Raw genomic sequence first — 17,357 nt, 5'->3', positions numbered from 1 at the left:
CAGAGGATGCTCAAGAACTCATTGATATGGTGGCCAACAACCAATATTTCTTTGCTCATCAAAGAGGCCGCCAACCATCACAAAGGAGAGGAGTAATGGAACTAGAAGGAGTGGATTCAATCCTGGCTCAAAACAAATTAATGCAGCAGCAAATTCAACAACAATTTGAGCAAATGACCAAGAGGATTGATGGCCTCCAAGTTGCAGCAGTTAACACCAGCCAACCATCAGCCACATGGGGGCAAAATGAAGAAATCCAAGAGGAGCAACAGCAGGAACAAGTCCAGTACATGCATTCAAATCCAAATGAATTCTATGGTGATACCTACAACCCCTCATGGAAAAATCACCCCAACCTCAGATGGGGAGACACTCACAACCAAAACCAACAACTATGGCAGAGGAACTCAAACCAAAACAACCCAAGAAACAACCAAAACTACAACCAGCAGCAGACTAACCAAAACACATACAGAAAACCTCAAAACAACTACCCTAATCTCAACCAGTACCAATCCAACAACCATTCCACCAACCAAAATGTTTACCACCCACAACCCACACCTCACAACCCACCACAAGCACCACCTGAACCTCAAAGACTCACCAACTTAGAGACCTTGATAGAGAAAATGATAAAACACCAGGAAATAACAAACAAAAACCATGAAGCATCACTAAAGAGCCTAGAGAGGCAGATTGGGCAGCTCTCCAAGCAAGTATCTGTTGAGAGACCTTCAAACTCACTGCCCAGTGACACAATCCCAAATCCCAAGGAGGAATGCAAGGCAATACAATTAAGGAGTGGGAGAGCATTGATAAGCAACAATGACACTACAAAGAAACAAGCAGAGAGCATCAAAGAACCAACAGAGGATGAGAAGCAAGCAAAGGACGATGAAGCTAAGGAGCAAGTTGTGATGCCAAACAAAAGCACTGAGAAACTTAAAGAGAAGGACAACCAGCCACATAGCTCAAAGAAAGTAACCCAGGGACAGCAGCAAATAGGAAAGAGCATCACACCTCCACTGCCTTATCCCCAGAGGTTCAACAAAGAGGTTAAGACCAGCATTTTCACAAGTTCCTTGAGATTTTTAAGAAGCTGGAAATCAATATTCCCTTGGCTGAAGCACTTGAGCAAATGCCTCTGTATGCCAAATTCTTGAAAGAGCTTGTCAACAAGAAAAGAAGCTGGGATGAGAAAGAAACCATAGTGATTACTGAGGAATGCAAGGCCTTGATTCAAAAGGGGCTTCCTCCCAAGCTTGAGGACCCAGGGAGCTTCCTGTTGCCTTGCACCATTGGAGAATTGACCATCACTAAAGCAATGTACGATCTCAGAGCAAGTATTAACTTAATACCATCCTCCCTGGTGAAAAAGCTGCATATAGAGGAGGTCAAACCAGTACAAATGTCTCTAGAGCTGGTAGATAAGTCAATGGTATACCCCAGGGGCGTAATTGAAAATCTTTTGGTCAAGGTGGACAGTTTTATATACCCTGCTGATTTTGTGGTTCTAGAATCAAACGATGATGATGGTGACTCTGTTATACTGGGAAGGCCATTCTTGGCCACTGCTAGAGCTATCATAGACGTAGAAGAAGGGGAATTAACTCTCAGGATGCATGACCAGAGTGTCACTCTGAAGGTATTACCAGAGGCACAATTTAGCAAGGAGAGGAAAGACTATATGAAAAATGACCAGGAAGGTCACAGCAACATCCCAATGCTAAGGATTGTGCAGACTGATGAAAAAGCCTAAGAGGATATTAGAGTATTAGCCACTGAAAAGAGAGGTCCCCAAGAAAAGCCTACGGCCAGAAAAGAAAGAGCAACAAAAGGAAAGATGAAACGCAGAAACAAAGCAAAAAGGGGTTGGAAGAACAGAAAGATTCCAACAGAGGGGCTTTCCAAAGGTGACAAAGTGCAACTGATATATCAATAGCTGGGGGCAAATCAACAAACCGAGGACTACTACACTGTCAGCAACATACTCTCATTAGAGCATGCTGAAATTGAACACCAGAAAACAAAGAAGAGGATCACGGTCAGAGGAGACAAATTGAGGCCTTACAAGCACCAACCACCATAAAAGAAAGCCTCAATGTCAAGCTAATGACAATAAAAGAGCGCTCCATGGGAGGCAACCCATGCTTTAAGATTCATGTCATTTTAAATTCAATAAGTTATGATCATTTGAACATGAATTCTTTTCTCTTTTCATGAACATGTCCATTAACTGCATGCACTGTTTTGAAACATATGCTAAGTTTGGTGTGCCTTCAAGCACACTAAACCAATGTTACAAATAATTCCATTTTGCATGCTTGGAGTGTCTTGACAAAGCACATGGCCAAACACTAAGTTTGGTGTCCACATAGCTTCATGAAAATTAGAAATTCATGCATCAATAATCATACAATTGTTGCTTTCCAAAATCTTATAAATGGAAAAATCCTTTTCCGGTAATGAAAGCATCAATTGTGACGTACCCTTTGACAAGAAACAAGTTTGGTGTTCATCAAACCTTGATGCACCGATTTAGGGACACAATTGATCCTTTATGAAAAAAAAAAGAGAAAAAGAAAATTAGGAAGAAAGCAATTCTTATAAACATTTAACTCAGAGTGACAGTGGGATTTCACTAATTAAAGGAAGAGACACAATTTCTTTATACATGACCAACCATTAAGTTTGGTGTCCTCCAAGGAGAGTCACAGTTCAAATGGATATGAGAATTGATGATTCATATAATATTAATAAAAGGGACATTCTTGCCACGGTTGAACAAAACTAATATATGTTGTCTTGTGGTGATGACTAGGTGGTCAAAGAATCTTCAATGAAAGAGACAAGACAAAGGAAAGCATAGCATGAGGACAAAATCTCATCACATGCTTCAAAAAGGAAATCTGCCACTCCTTGAGAATGATCACGGCAAAAGCAAGTGAAGAAGCAAGTTTTGTCTTCATTTATCCTTACATTCACACCTTTGATTCCTATAAGTCTAATTGCATCCTAGCCTTTCATTGTTCATTTAAAAACATACCACCTTCAAGCCATGCACATGACCGAATCACTCTAACCCTTGGAACTTCATTCTCTTCATCACTCCTCAACATAACAAGCTCGGTTCAACATTTCTCTTGCTTTAAACTCCAACCATTTAAACTTGTCTTCATCATTTCTTGTCATAGCAAGTTCGGCCTAAATTTTTTCTTGCTCCAACCACACATCAAACTCTCCAACATTCTTCACACTCCTTCTAACCTCACAAGACTCAACCAACCAAGTGATCATGGCCTCCTCCTCAAGAACCAAACGAAGAAAAGGGAAAGATCCCATGGTGGAGGAAGACACACATGAATATGACCAACGGAGATTCAAGTCTTGGTTCAATCAAATGCAAATTGAATGGATGAACGAGAAAAGAATCTATCCTGAAATTCCACTCTTGTTGCCGGATGATGGATGTCAAGAAATGAAGGACAAAATTCGAAAGAGGAGGTGGGAGGAACTTGCATCACCAGCCACCCGAATCAATGCCAATATCATAAGAGAGTTCTATGCCAATGTCTCAAGGCTTGACATGCGTGAGCCCCCAACGTACAAGAGCTATGTGTGGGGGGTGGAAGTAGACTTTAGCCCGGATGCAATCAAGAAAGTCTTGAGACTAAAGTCAGTTCGCTTTAGTGAACCGGGATACCAACAAAGATTGAATGAGGATCAGGATTATGATGAGATTGCGAGAGACATTTGTATGGAGAACTCAGAGTGGGAAGGAGATGACAAGAACAAATATAAGTATCTGAAGAGATGTAACCTCACCCCGGAAGCAAAAGGATCGTATGAGTTGATGAAAAGATCAATTCTGGGCACAGTGAACACCTCAGAAGTTAACAGGGAGAGAGCCGTGATGTTGCATTGCATCATTGTGGGAGGAGAGATAAGAGTTCATGAAATCCTTGCAAAAGACATTCAAAAGCTGGCTGAGAAAAATTCGGCCGGATCTTGGTTGTACTATCCGAGTACCATTTGGAGGTTGTGTGCAAAGGCTAAAGTTCCAATGGAAGAGGAGAATCCAATGTGGTTAAGCCAAGGCATGCCCATAACCATTGAACGAATGGCAATGGCTCCTGAAGCACATCAAGGCCGAAGGCCACATGGAAGAAGGCAAAGAGAAGAACCAATGGAAGAAGATGAGCCACACATAGAAGAAGAGCCACAAGAGGAGGAGGAACAGCCACACTTTTTCCCACATGGCAATATGGATATGACTCAAATGCAAGAAGCAATAGGAAGATTGTCACAACAGTACATGAGAATTCAAGAAAGGCAAGAGGAATACCATTCTCTATACATAAAAAACCAACAAGCACAAGAAGAAAGGGAGCTAAGAATGATGAACAAACAAAGTGAATTCGAGTCAAGATTCCTTGTGATGCAAGAAGAACATGCTTTTCAATCTCATGAATCTTTTGGAAAGTTGGAACAAATGCAAGCTGAAAATTTGAGGGCTCTCAAAGAGTTCACAACACTCCAAGATGCAAGGTATGAAGTACAAGCCGATTACAACATCAATAGCCAAATCAAACTAAACTATATTGGAGAACATTTGCACAACATGGATCCGGCTTTCCCAACTTTTGATGAATTCTTCAAAAAGAGAAGTGAGGTAGAGGTAAGCAATGCTATGAGACTTGAAGATAGAGTAGAGGAGGCTATGAATAAGGCTGGATTCTGGCGAGGCCAACAGACAACAAACACGGATGGTGGAAATACTAGCAACCAAGTGTATGAAAGGAGAAAGAAAAAGCATGACAAATGAAAGGTGGACTTGCTCCTTGTTCATCACTACAAAGAAAAAAGCATGCATTCTATCTGTTCTAAGTTGTCTTTGCATCTTTAAGTAGTTCTTTTTAATTAATAGTCTTTGCATTATGTTTGTTTCTTTTAAAATAAGTAGGCTAGTTTATGTGTGTGCTTGTGTGTTTACTTTCACTTGACAAGAAGCATGTTTTGTCCCCTGCATCTTTAAGTTCAATAAAAGAAATGTTTAAATGTGAAGCAAGATAGTCTCTATTAGATAGAAGTAGAATAAAAGTAAATGGTGGTATGTGTGTGGTTGTATAATAGCTCACTTTTAGTGAATAAAGAGCTAGGATATCTCATTCTAAGTAAAGAGTGGCCTACTGTCTATGAATCTCAATTAAATAAAAAATTCCTTGGTTAGAAAGAAAAACAAAAAGAAAGAAAGAAAAGAGATAGCCAAAAAGTGGCAGAACAAAAGGAAACAAAAAGAAACAAAGCTGGACACCAATAGCTTGAACTTTAAAATATATGCCTGTGGTGTCTTTGTATTAGGATCTGCTTGGATTAGTAAGCTTTTAGGGTGCATCAACACTCGGTGACTTGGGTTAACTAATCCGGGATCATCAGCTGAAAGTCCACTATCAAGAGCAACCTAACTACAAGGCATTTAGTAACCCAAAGAGGTGCTGGGCATTAATGTTTTAAGAAGGAATGTGAGCCAAGTGTCTATGGTGAATAATGTGTCAAGTATAAAGAAAAGGAAATGAACTTGCTACACATGACACTCAAATAAAGCTTATAAACAAAGTAATAGCCAAGGATAAAGGAATAATGAGAGGTCATAGCAGTATGTTACTTGAAGCTTGAAGGAGACTTTCTAGGCCTAGAAGTCAATAAGAAGTGAGTATTTACATATCCACACAAAATCCCATGAACTATCAATAATACTCTGCTAGCATGAACATCCTCTTCCATTTCATTCTTTCTTCTCAATAAATCTTTTCTTGCTTGGGGACAAGCAAGCTTTAAGTTTGGTGTTGTGATGACAAGTCATCTTAGCCTATTTTAACTAGTCTTTTTCTTTTGTTTTCATTAGAATTATGCACTTTCTTGAGCTACAAGCAAGCCAATTAGGTAGATTTTCATGTTTTCTTTGATTTAATCAACCATGTATGAATTCATGCTATTTCATGAGGTTTTATACTATAATTGTCACATATTATGAAAGAATGAATATCTCATGATTTTAAGCATAGCTTTGATGTGTTTGGTTGATTAATGATAGGTGAAGAAAGCTTGGAGAAAGGTTGAAGCAAGAAGGAATAGCTAGGAGTAAAGAGAAGACAATGGAATAAGTGAAATTGAACCAGGAAGCAAAAAGCTGGACCTAAAGTTAGCCTCAAACTTTTGCACAAACTTTTGGGTGAAAAGTTAGCCCCAACGTTAGCCCCTAACTTTTGGGCTAACGTTGGAACTTGAAAATCACTCCCTGGGTACCAAAAGTTTGTGCCAACGTTAGCCCCTAACTTTGAGGCTAACGTTGGCACATGAAAATCACCCCTGGGCACCAAAAGTTTGCGCCAACGTTAGCCCCTAACTTTGAGGCTAACGTTGGCATGAGAAAAACACTCCCTGGGCACCAAAAGTTTGCGCCAACGTTAGCCCCTAACTTTTGGGCTAACGTTGGCGCATGAAAACTACAAGGGGAGGAGCAAAAGTTTGCGCCAACGTTAGCCCCTAACTTTTGGGCTAACGTTGGCGCCACAAGTGCACTAAGGAAGGCCAACGTTGGAGCAAAAGTTAGACCCCTAACTTTTGCCCCAACGTGGATAGCAGCAAGTTATGGTGGCTGATATGAAAAGTTGGACCAAAAGTTAGACCCTAACTTTTGCTCCAACTTTTGGTCCAACTTTTGCAAAACTCCAACCCGGTTCATTTGGTTCACTTTGGTTCTTCTCCAAACTCCAAGAGCAATCAACCAAGGCCTCTTTCAACCCAATTCCACCTAGAGCAAAGGCCCAACTCAAGGCTTGAAGATTATTTGAAGAAAGTGTATAAATAGGATAGAATTCAAGTTCTTCGGAGAGCTTTTCCTTTGAATTTTCATAATAGTTTTCGGAGAGCTTTGGATATTGAGTGATCTTTAATTTCTTAGTCTTGGGGAAGGAGAATTCACTTCTCTTCCTCTTAGTTTTATTGCTTTCAATTTCAATTACAATTGTCTTGGATCTTGGGTTGGAGAATTGAAGAAATTATGTTTCAATCTCATCTTTGGATCTCTCTGTTTTATTTACTGCTTGATTGAATTTAATTTCTGTTAATTGCTCTTCATCTACTTTCCTTGCAATTTACAATTCCCTTGCAATTGTTCTTGTTGGATCTAGGAAGGCATTGACATCTAGACTCGGTTTTCTAGTCTCTGGGTCCTGAGATCTGAACTTTCAATTTCTAATTCTCTGTTTACTGTTTTCATGTTCATTTACTTTTCTGCTTCAAGATCCGATTTAACCCAAACCCTCTTCTACTTCTCTGCTTGATGCAAATTTACTTTTCCTTGTTTAAATTTCTGCAAATCCAAGTCCCAATCCCCTTTACAATTCAAGTCATTTACATTTCTTGCACTTTAAGATTCCGCAATTTACATTTCTTGCATTCTAAGTTTTTGCCATTTAATTTCTTGTTCTTTAAGATTCAGCAATTTATTTCCTGTTCTCTTTAATTCCATGCAATTTAATTTCTGCAAATCACAAAACACTCAACCAAATCTTGATTCGCTTGACTAAATTAACCACTAAGCTAAAATTGCTCAATCCTTCAATCCCTGTGGGATCGACCTCACTCCCGTGAGTTTTTATTACTTGATGCGACCCGGTACACTTGCCGGTTAGATTTGTGTGTTTTGGGAGAAATTCACTTTTCCACCAAAATACTCATCATCTACCCAATTGGCTTGCTTATGGCTCAAGAAAGTGCATAAAACCTATTGAAAACAAAGGAAAAAGCATAGAAAAACATGACATGGTGACATGTCATCACAACACCAAACTTAAACCTTGCTTGTCCCCAAGCAAGAAAAGAATCATGCAATAGAGATTGACAATCCAAGGTAAGAAGAATAGCAACTCAATGCTCATGGCAAGCTAGTTTTCTATGCATGCTACAATTACAAAAGAAATGTAAATGATTGATGCTTCCATCTAGCTCAATTTATGAAATATTTCTCTTATATTTCTTCCTTGAAACAAGCTTTTGATTTTCTTATTTAGCTTCTCCTTTTGGGTGCTTTGCCCCATGAGTTGATAACAAAGCTACGACTTCTAAATGCTTTGTTTTCAAGTATTACCACTTGATACATAAGCACCACAAGCATTTGATTAGAGGACTTCATTAAGCTCATTTTTTTTTCTTTTTTTTTCTTGACTCTCTAATCATTGATGCTCAGAGCCTTGAGCTTTGAGGGAGTGCTTTTGCACTTTGAGCCTAACCTTGACTTCTAAGTGTTTTGTTTCCAAGCATTTGGCTTGATACATAAACACCACAAGTACTTAACAAATGAATTGCCATTGGTACTCAGAGCCTTCAGCTTTCTCATTCTTTCCCTTTTTCTTTTCTTGCTTTAATTGTATTTGCCTCTTCAAGGTTTTCATGATTTTAAAAGATTTCACAAAATGTTCTAGATGAAAATTTCAATTAAATAAAATCCAATGCAATTGAGAAACAATTAATCATACTAGCTTTCCAATACTTGTATGCACATGCTAAACTCTTCTTTAGTTCCTTGTTTGTTTATGATCATGATGCTTTACTGCTTTTGAATTCACAAAACTCAAGTTGGTAATCACAATGGCATGGCAACATGTTATAAATCAATATTCAAGCTATGCTTTATTCATACACACATGTAAACAGAAAAGATGAAGACAATCATGCATTTTAAGTGCTGGAAACAAATGAGGAGAAAAGGAACTTTACAACCTTGTAGTTTATCTTCATTATTGTTGTCCTTTTTCCTCTATTCTTCCTCCTTCCCTTGCCAAACTCAGACTGCTTGCTCATCCTCAAGCAACAATTAGAATAATGGCTAGGGACTAAGATGGATCATGAATGTCTTACACAATGAAAAGTTAGTAGTACATGTGTTCTAAGCAAGCAAAATTAAAGATAATAATCAAGGCATAAGAGACAGAGACATTATGATTGCATAGATAAGAAGGTGTGCACAATACATTGCATAAAAGATAAGTGGCACACCAAACTTAGTGTGACACTTTCACTTGGAATTAATGCAAGTATCTTGTAAGAATTGGAACCAAATTTTGTTGCATAGCAACACCAAACTTAGAATGCAACCATATGTCAATTTATTTGAACTAAAACTAAACAAAAGAAACTGTTATATGTTAAATACAATCACCGAATGAAGAGTCTGTTATGAATAAGGATATCTTGGTGATGTATTAACAAAAACAGTTAATGAAGGAAAGTATTAAAAACAAGTAAATAAATGAAACAAAGAGAAAACAAAAATTATCCAACTAAGAAGAAAAATAACACTGTAAAAGGCAATATGATTATGCAGACAAGTGATGTTGCTGGATTCATTGCATAGAAAATTAAGTGGAACACCAAACTTAGAATCTTAGCATGACACTTCATGTAGAATTGATGCAATCATCCAAACGGGATTGAAAACGATTTGTTGCAAGGCAACACCAAACTTAGAATGTGATCATATGCCAATTTATTGAAATTTAAACAAAGCAAGGAGAAGAAATGTACCTACTGTCTACCTGTTCTTTACTTTCTTCCTCTTCTTCCAGTTTGTTAAGAGGAATGACCTCAAGGGAGGAGAAGATTCAGCTATTGCCCCCTGTCTTGGTCTCTCCTCAGTAAGCTTCCTTGTGAAATTGGCTTGATTGATCTTGCTTGCTGGATCAGGGGGAGGATTGTTTGCAGTTGACCTTCTCATGAATGTTGTCCTTGGTATCTTGGTCACAATCCTCTTCTTGGTGCTTTTGTTAATTGCCTTCACTTCCTTGAATTTACGACTTGGTTGCTGTGTGATTGTTGGAGTTTTGTCTTCATCAAGAGTCTCTTGCAATGGTGGTTCTGTGGATTCTTCCTTCATGTACTTCTCTACTTCACTTGAGTTTGGAATTCTTTGGTTGTCTTTCTCACTTTCTTGCTCTTCCACTTCCTCCCTTGCACCCAACATTTGACTTAATAGCTTTTTTATTGAGGAGGTTTGTTGATCTTCCCAACATTTCTTCATCTCCTCTTCATATTTTTCAATCACAGATTCAATTATCGAGAGTTTTTGGGTCAGGGAAATTTGTGAGAGTTGTGATTCTTCATGTTCCTTTGTCATCTCAAGTGTAGTTTCATTTTTAACCACCTCATTCTTCATTGAAAGTTCACTTGATGCAGTAGCCTCCTCATCTTATTTTTCCACTTCCTCACTCACAAATTGGTCTTCATTTTCCTTGCTTAGTGGATCCGAGCATTTCCCCATGTTCTCCAATTGCTCATCCATCTTCTGAAGACGGATTTCTTGTTCTCTCCAGGATTGTTGTTGTTCCTCCATGAGTTGTTCTTGTCTTTTCAACAATTCTCTAGATTTTTGAAGGGGATCTTTATTTTGCTCTTCCACCTTCTCCCTTGCACTTAACAATTGGATTACCATCACTTCTATATTTTTGAATGAATTCTCTTGCTCGTTCCAAGATCTTTGCGCCTCCCTCTCATATTTTTCAAACATGATCTCTAGCTTTGAGAGGCCTAGGTTCGTGGAAGTTTGTGTTGAGGCATATTTAGGTGATGAAGAATTTTCAAATGTAGAAGTGGGAGGTGAGGTTGGACAATCTCTCATGTGAGTTGACTGCTCAGAATTTGCAGTTTCTTGGTAATACTCCCAGCCACCATTGGAATAATGACTTGAATTATTTTGTGGTGGAGGGAAATATCCCATATGATTTTCTTTCTCATCTTGTGGTTCTGAAGCATGCCTCCATGAATTGGAGAGCCCAGAATTTGAAGTTTCTTGGTGATATTCCCAACCACCATTAGAGATTGGTGATGGTGGGTGATATCCCATAAAATTTTGTTTGACCAAATGATGAGTTGAACTCCATTTGTCTTTTGTAAACATCAATGAAAATTGAAATTACTCATATCAGAGATGAGAATTTCTTAGTGAGGCAAAAACTCAAACACCTTGGTTTCAACTTAGAACAAAGAACAAAAATAAAGAAAATGCTTGATCTAGACTTCTCACCCACTTAATCATTGTTGATCTAAATCAATCCCCGGCAACGGCGCAAAAAACTTGATGGGATAATTTTGTGGAAAAACGAATTTCTCCAAAACACCCAAAACTAACCGGCAAGTGCACCGGGTTGCATCAAGTAATAAAACTCACGGGAGTGAAGTCGATCCCACAGGGATTAATGGATCAAGCAACTTTAGTGAGTGATTAGTTTAGTCAAGCTAACATTGAGTGATTTGAGTGACAATTGAAGCCAATAGAATGTAAACTTGCAGGAATTATAAAGTGCGGAAAGTAAAATGGACAGAAACTTAAAGAGCAAGAAATGTAAATTGCAAGAATCTTAAATTGCAAGAAATGTAAATTGCATGAAAGTAAAGGGGACTGGGTGCAGGGAAATTAAATGAAAGCAGTAAATCAAAACTTAGAACAATTGCAAGGAAATTAAAATTGCATGAAAAGTAAATTCAGATCACAGTGGCTCAAATGTAAAATGCAGAGGAACACACGTGCAGGAAAGTAAATGAGATTTGCAGCAGGCTTAATGTAAATTGAATTGAGGAACCGAACAGAAAATGAAATGCAGCTCAATTGCAATAACTAAAGGAAAGTTGAAGATCTCAGGGGTTGGATGAGACTAGAGACCAAGTCTAGATCTCAATTCCTTCCTTGATCTAACAGTAAACAATTTGCAGAAGAAATAGAGATGAAAGCAGTAAAGAGAGTTTTAATTCAAATTGCAATTCACTGAAAGTTTGCAGAAGAGGAAAACAGAGAGAATTCTCAAGTTGAGATTGAAACAGAATTTCTTCAATTCTCAACCCAAGATTCAAAAAAAAAAAGGAAAAAAACTAAAGAGAGAGAGTTATGTATTCCTAATGCTCCCTAGTGGAGCTCGCCTCCCCTATAAAATGAAACAGATACCTATTTATAGGCGTTTTTACAAAATGAAAATGAAATTCAAAAAAAATTACAATTAAAATGAAATTTCTATTCTAACTATCTCTTGTGCCTTTGAGTGGTGTCAATTGGGCCCTTGCTCTTGATGGAATTGGGTTGATAGAGGCCTTGGTTGATTGCTCTTGGAGTTGGAGAGAGAACCAATGTGAACCGGGTTGTAAATCTTAAAAGCTTGAGTAAAAGTTTGAGTAAAAGTTTGAGGCAAACTTTTACTCCAACTTTTCACATCAGCTACCCTCTTTTGCTGATACCAATGTTGGGGAAAAAGTTAGGGGTCAAACTTTTGCTCCAACGTTGGCCTCCCCTTGCATACTCATGGCGCTACTTTGTCCTCTTGTCAACGTTGCTAATTTTATGCCCACTATAAACTATTATATATGGTTGGAAAGCTCTGAATGTCAGATTTCTAACCCAATTGGAATCACCTCAATTGGACATCTACAACTCAAGTTATGCTCCTTTGAAGAGGACAGGGTCGCTGGCTTTGGTGCCCAACGTTTGAGGTAAAGTTTGCCTCAAACGTGGTCGAAAACGCCGGTTTTGGAGGCCCAAACGTATTGTCCACCCCATACTATTATACATTGTTGGAAAGCCCTGGATGTCTACTTTCCAATACCGTTGGAAGCACATCATTTGGAGCTCTACAGGTCGAGTTATACTCCGTCGAAGGTGCAGAGGTCAGTTGGCCTCACTGCAGGTTGCCACCATATTCGTTTATGCATATTGCGGGACAGTTTTCTCCCTCAATTCTAGTGTCCACCATGCAGTGCCATATATGCTTGGAAAGCTCTCAATTCCTACTTTCCATTGATTTTTGAATCACCTCATTTGGAGCTCTGTAGCTCAAGTTATTCTTGTTGGAAGTATACCCCTTGTATGCACTCATGGCGCCAATGTTAGGAAAAAAGTTAGAGGCTAACGTTGGCGCAAACTTTTGCTCTCCAGGGTGTGTTTTTCATGCGCCAACGTTAGCCAAAAAGTTAGGGGCTAATGTTGGCGCAAACTTTTGCTCTCCAGGGTGTTGATTTGTGATGCCAAAAGTTAGCCAAAAAGTTTGAGGCTAACTTTTGCTCCAGCTTTTTGCCCAAAAGTTTGCACAAAAGTTTGAGGCTAACTTTTGGTCCAGCTTTTTGCTCCCTGGTTCATTTTCAATTAATCCAAAAGCTTGAGCTAAAGTTTGAGGCAAAATTTTGCTCAAACTTTTTGTCCTCTCTTCCTCCTAGCCATTCCTCCTTGCTTCAACCTTTCTCCAAGCTTTCTTCACCTATCATTAATCAACCAAACACATCAAAGCTATGCTCAAAATCATGAGATATTCATTCTTTCATAATATGTGACAATTATAGCATAAAACCTCATGAAATAGCATGAATTCATACATGGTTGATTAAATCAAAGGAAGCATGAAAATCTACCCAATTGGCTTGCTTATGGCTCAAGAAAGTGCATAAAACCTATTGAAAACAAAGGAAAAAGCATAGAAAAACATGACATGGTGACATGTCATCATGTAGCGGTCCCAACTTCCCGGTTGATCCAAGACACACGCCCTTAGCATATCTTCCAACATTTGAATAGTCCTTTTTTACTGTCCATCTGTTTGTGGTTAATATGCCGTGCTGAGACATAGTCTCGTACCAAAAGGTCTTTGGAAAGCTCCCCAAAACCTTTATATGAATTGGGAATCATGGTCTGACACTATGCTCGATGGCACACCGTGCAATCTTACATTCTCCTTTATGTACAACCTCGTCAATTCCTCTAAAGAGTAGTTCACTCGAAAAGGCAGAAAGTGAGTGGACTTGGTTAAGCGATCCACGATCACCTAAACTGCATCAAATCCCGACCTAGTCCTCAGTAAACCAGTCACAAAGTGAGCGGATTTGTGTTTTTCACTATATATATATATTCGCAAGCTTTGTGTTTTTCACTACTTTTTCTTACTTCAAGAATCAATTTTATGATTTTTCAAATTATCAATAACATTTCTCTTTTTTCATTATTCTTTCAAGAGCCAACAATTTTAACATTCATAAACTTAACTATAAAAAATATGCATTGTTCAAGTATTCATTCAGAAAACCAGAAGTACTGTTACCACATCAAAATAATTAAACTAATTTTCAAGATAAATTTTGAAATTATGCATTTCTTATTCTTTTGCAAATAAAAACATTTTTCTTTTAAGAAAGGTGAGGGATTCATGGAATCATTCATAGCTTTAAGACATAGACACTAAACATTAATAATCATGTAATAAAGATAAAAACAAGGCAGAAACTAAACATAAAAACAGATAAATAACAATAAAAGAAAGGAAATTAAAGACATAAAAATAAACGACTCTAATACTAATGCTCATGTAACTCTTAAAATAGGTCTCTAATAACAAAAGTTATCACAGTTAGACTTAACAACCTTTATTTTGAGAGATACTTGCTCCTTCAATCTGTGGGACGTCTAGCTCTTCAAGGGGCAGCTTCTGGCGCTTTAGCTCCTGTATCTCACGCCCTTGTTTCTCTTGTTCTTTGAGCAGTTTGCAGAGCATGCTGTTTTGATTCTGCTGCTCTTCTTTGAGTTGATCCATAGCTTCTTACAGCTTGGTGACAAATGCTTCTAAGCGGACCCAGTATTCAAATTGAGGAATTTCTGGGAGGAGCTCATGCGCCCTCCTCTTGATAGGGTTGTCTTGAACTTGAGGTCCATCCATCACCTTTTTGGTGATTGGGCGTTCAACTGGGATATATTCATCCATGCCTATCTGCACCCCCGCATCTTTACATAACAGACTGATCAAGCTTGGGTAAGCCAATTTAGCATTAGTGAATTCCTTGTTTGCAAATATGTAAATTTCACCAAGGATCAGCTGATGAATCTCTACTTCTTTCCCCAGCATAATACAGTGAATCATCACTGCTCTCTTGACAGTGACTTCAGAACGGTTGCTGGTTGGGAGTATAGAACGCCCAATAAAATCCAGCCAACCTCTAGCAACTGGTTTGAGATCTCCTCTCTTTAGCTAGTTTGGGACACCTTTTGTATTGGTAATCCACTTGGTTCTAGGGAGGCATATGTCCTCTAGAAATTGTTTAGCCTTTTATCTTTGGCCATTCTCCTATTAAAGGATTCTGGATCATCTTGTAGTTGAGGAAGCTTGAGAACTTCTCTCACCTTGTCAAAGTGGAAGTAAATAATCTTTCCTCTGACCATGGTCTGAAAGGAGTGGAAAGCAGTTCCTTCTAATCTTTACTTATCCGTCATCCACAGATTTGCATAGAATTCCTGGATCATGTTTCTTCCAACATGTATCTCAGGATTAACCAGGACTTCTTAGCCCCTGTTTCGAATCTGCTCTTGGATCCCCGGGTATTCATCTTCTTTCAGATTGAACCAAACTTCCGGGATCACTGATCTTCTGCACAGAATTTTGAAGTAATGGTATGCATCTTCTTTGGTGCAGAAATTCTCATGCATCCAAAGTGGCTTTGGATTGCTTTCTTTCTTGCCTCTTGAGGTGGTTTGTCTTCCTTTGGGAGCCATGAGATTCGTTCGTTTTAGCCTAGGGATCACGGAAATCACACCAAACTTAGAGATTTGCTTGTCCTCAAGCAAAAATAAAAAGAAAGAAGATGAATAGATGGAGAGAAGTGATAAACCATTATTTTATGATTTATATTGTGTTTAATTGAGTGGTTTTATCAAGTCTTTACCTACTTATTCATATAGATTGCATGAATTTTATAATTCCTTCCTAGTATTGTTTATGGTTGAAAACTTGCTTCCTAGAAACCTTTAATTAGTACATTTTAACTCTCCTTTATCCCATTCGATGCCGTAATTTGTGTGTTAAGTGTTTCAGGCTTCATAGGGCAGGAATGGCTCAGAGAATGGAGAGGAAGCTTGCAAAATTGGAAGGAACACAAGAAACCAAGGAGATGACTAGCGAACACTGACGCGATCGCATGGCTCACGCGAGTGCGCGAAATGAAGAAATCGCAGTGACGCGAATGCGTGCCTGACGCGAACGCATGGATAGAAGTCCGCACGAATGACGCGAATGCATGAACGACATGCTCGTGTGGCAAGAAAAATCGCTGAATGACACGAACGCATGACCTACGCGATCTGCAGAAATAACAGAATATGCTGGGGGCGATTTGGGGCCGCATTTTGACCCAGTTTTTGGCCCAGAAACACAGACTAAAGCTAGGGAACATGCAGAGACTCAAGACGCATCCACACAAATTCATATACATCGATATTAGGATTACTTTTAGTTTTAGATCTGAATCTAGATTAGCTTTACACTGATAGTTTATGCTTTTGCTTAGATTTTGGATGCTGAAGAGTCATTACCTCGGTGAAAACATCACTTTAGTTTGTTTCCCTATTCCTTTACTCTTATTAGTTACTCATCGACCCTATTCAATTAAGTATGTTGCATTTTGAATTTATTAATATATAGAGTTACTTTTATTTTTAATTAATTATAAATTCTCTATTTTATTTTATTTAATTTATTATGTCTTCTTATATTTTTATGAGTATTATATCCATGTCAATGGAGTAGATTTTCTACTTGACATGGGGGTTGATTAAGAGGAGACACTTGAGTTGGAATGCTCAAGTGCTTAGTTAAATTGGACGTTGTTGGCTAATTCTGTACCTACTAATGCTAGACCTTCCCAAGGGAGAGGACTAAGATTTGCGGGTAAGAGTTAGCTCAATCACTTAACTTTCCTTTATTTACACTACACTTGAGAAGATTCCAACAAGGATAGAACTTCCAATTAATCATTCCCCTAGTCAAGGCTTTTTATTTAGAATATCAATAATTGTTCTTAGTTCATTTTTATTGTTTTAATTTACAAATAATTTTACTCATTATCAAAATTCAACTTTTCTGGAAAACTTCTTGTTAATAAAATAGTACGCTTTCCTGCAACTCGTTAGGAGACGACCTGGGACTCATACTCCCAGTATTTTTAATTCTAAAATTTATGACAACCCTTTTTAAATTGGTGAGGCAGACTTTAGCTGGTTAAGGGCTATACTTGCAATGCATCTCTCTTATTAAGATTCTCTTAATTGGTCTAACTTTTGCCACGCACCAATTTTTGGCGCCGTTGCCGGGGAGTTACAATAGCGTGCTAGATTATTAATTAGTGTACATATTTTATTTTTATTTGCATATTTTATTTTTATTTTGTTACCATGAGCTATATGTCTTTCTCATTGAACGACGCATTCACTGCCTGATCCGAGCTTAGCCGCTTTTGATCCTGAAATTGAAAGAACTCTTTCACGTATTAGGCGAGCT

The sequence above is a fragment of the Arachis ipaensis genome, chromosome B3 (assembly GCF_059453495.1).
Source record: "Arachis ipaensis isolate K30076 ecotype BB chromosome B3, ASM5945349v1, whole genome shotgun sequence".
Classification (NCBI taxonomy): Eukaryota; Viridiplantae; Streptophyta; class Magnoliopsida; order Fabales; family Fabaceae; genus Arachis; species Arachis ipaensis.
The sequence above is the reverse complement of the archived record's forward strand: the minus strand, read 5'-3'. Positions refer to the sequence as shown.